Source organism: Rattus norvegicus, chromosome 10 (genome assembly GCF_021556685.1).
Source record: "Rattus norvegicus strain SHRSP/BbbUtx chromosome 10, alternate assembly SHRSP_T2T, whole genome shotgun sequence".
Taxonomy (NCBI): domain Eukaryota; kingdom Metazoa; phylum Chordata; class Mammalia; order Rodentia; family Muridae; genus Rattus; species Rattus norvegicus.
The window spans coordinates 38,465,468-38,468,134 of NC_141543.1; the positions used below are offsets into that span (position 1 = coordinate 38,465,468).

At 39.6% G+C, this 2,667-nt stretch overlaps 1 long non-coding RNA gene across 1 annotated transcript; it reads left to right on the forward strand.

The window, feature by feature from the left end:
* The first annotated feature begins 795 nt into the window (after nt 1-795).
* On the forward strand, nt 796-2,435 carry LOC134480632 (uncharacterized). The gene is made up of 2 exons (XR_015632384.1): nt 796-1,123; nt 2,167-2,435. It is a non-coding gene; the product is annotated as an uncharacterized LOC134480632 (long non-coding RNA).
* The last annotated feature ends 232 nt before the right edge of the window (nt 2,436-2,667 follow it).

Here is a 2,667-nt window from a genome sequence, read left to right on the forward strand (position 1 = left end):
GCCAAACCTTATTTCAAAAAACTTCAAAACTTAATTAAAATCACAAGGTTCTTAAAGGGTTTGGCTCTAAGACCTTTCGGGCAAAGGGGATGCCTGGGAAAATGACAGATAAGTCATTACACACTATCTACAATGAAGGGCTGTGGGTAGTTGCATGGCACAACATGGCATGACCTGATAATGTGTACATTCAGGAATTTTACTCAGAGTCGGTCACAAGCTGGACCGTTGGATTAAGCAAGTAATCTCCCTTATTTTTGCACTTACTTATAATGTGTATTAATGGGAAGTGAAATCAGTAATAAGAAATTAAATGTACTCATATTTCAGAAAACTCTGGGTATGATTTTAAATGCGTTGCGTGTGTATATTACCTCATTTAATTCCTGCAATCCACATTCTCGAGAGAAGCAGTTTGACAAAAACCAAAGGATAACAAGGAGTAAAACATAGGACTTTCCCCAGTTCCTCCAGGCTGTGGAACCAGATCAGATCTTAACCACTACTAATAAGTATGCACTATTTATCTGAACAGTAAAGAAACCGGAGTTTGCCAAATTGAGTCAATTCACTGGCTCGAGACCACACACCAGTGACGAACAGAGCTGGCTCTGAAACCGGAAGCTATCTGAGTCTCTGGGATGAGATGTGAAATATCACATACACCCTTACAGTGCTGGTAGTAGCAGCACCAGGAACAGCAGCACCACCAGCACTGTTTCCATCACAATATTCACATTATGTCCTCACAAAAGCCCCACAAAGAGGCCACATATGAGAACAGAGAGGCATGTCATCTACACAGCGAGGTCTAGTCAAACCAAGATTTGTACTGAAGTTCCCCAGCTTTAGGCTAATTCTTCTTTAATATAGAATGAAGGAGTGCTACGGGGTTGAATTATGAAAGCTTAAGACCAACCAAGCCCCTTATTCAAGGGACACAGTAAGAGGTGTGAATCCCAAGAGCAGCGTGTCTGCAACACAACAACTTCTCCTGGTAATGGCTCCTGGTGGATCATTTGTATTTTCCTTGCACAAACTGAGTGGATGCTCGGGAAAGTGTTTATAAAGTGAATACCACATAAGCTGCTCAATGTTTAAATGGACTCATCTATATATACAGGTATAGAAGACATTTCAAAGGTGTGAGCACTCAGTGTGTGTTTGTGGTTGTATCTTCAAAATAGAAACAGTTGAAAGTAGCTTGTACAAGTGTGGCTGGTGAATTCAAAGAAAGGCTTTACAGACAGACTATTTTCTAAAATTTAAATGAAAGAAGCCCTGTGGTGTTTTTTTCCCTTTAGTTTCTACCATTTCGTTGTTTGTAACCTTCTTCTGAATGGAAGCTATCATCTCAAGTGGGGTGGCCATTTTACTAAACTAGAAATAATCATTAGCCTGTAGGATTAAAAGACTCTAACAATCATGTAATAATGTGTGTCAGAGATGCTCCTTTCTATTGGGTCTTTGGCTTGTTTTTATTCAGTGTAAAAAAAAGAACAAAAAGAATTCTTACCAGGTAGCTAGAACTGCTCTCTTGAAAACTGAAGGAAGACATATTTTGGCTAATAGCTTTGTAAGAGTTGGTTAGGAACTAAGGACTATTGCTAAGTGGCGAGATAAGTGTGCAATTAGTGACAACTGTGTAGGAAGTAAAGAACAGGAAAATATTACAGTGAGTCTAGGCTAATGACATGAAAATAAAACCTCCCCCTCTTGAGGCCATCTCCTCTGCCTCCTTGCTTTACATCTTAAGACTTTTTCAAATCAGTGACGGTGACAGGCCACATGAAAACAAAAGCCAGTGGTGCCCTTCATCTTTCCTTTGCACCTGAAATTGCAAAGTGAAGCAGAAGGAACTTAGTTTAAAAGTATGTTGCATTGATAGCCCATATAAAATATTAATAATGGCGTTTATTACAGTACAGTGATGACTAGATTCCTGGGGGGTTACTAGGTGACACAGACTGCTATGCTCCATTCAGTCTAAATAGTGAGGACTGCCTCACTAATTAGATGGGTGGTTTATGTTCAGAGGAAAACAAGGCTCAAAGAGACCTGGAAAACTATAAAAGGGCATACAGATTATCAGTGGCCATCTGAACAGAAGTGTGCTCTCTGAATGAATTCTCTGAGAACCAGCTTTTCTTCTTGTTCTTTCCCTAGGCTGAAGAATTTACTGGAAGCAGCAAAGAAACTACATAATGGCTGCATTTGGATTTGAAGGTTCCATAAAGATATATTTCTCAAGAAGAAAGCTCCTAGGCACAGAGAAGTGTCCTTGGTACTGAAGCCCCTGGGTTCTAAGTGATAGCTCTTTCTGGAATATTAAAGCTAACCAGTGATGAAGAAGTAATACATGACTTAAAATGTTGTTGTACATACAATCTTAATTGTATTACAATTTTGTACAATAAATTCCCATGAATCTTAAAGGCAAAACTTGATCAATGAAATCCCTACAAAAGCTAAACCTACTTCTGGAATCTGACTCACCCGTCGTCGTCCTGCACAGCATCCAGACTCTTCTGGTTAGCTGTACCATTCTTTTTCTCTAGGGTACCATTCTTTATGTATTCACTCCCAGTGCTTCAGGGAGAGGCCCAAACCAATGGGATTCAATTATAGGTAATTGGGGATGAGAAGTGCTTTGTCTGGAAAGATGAT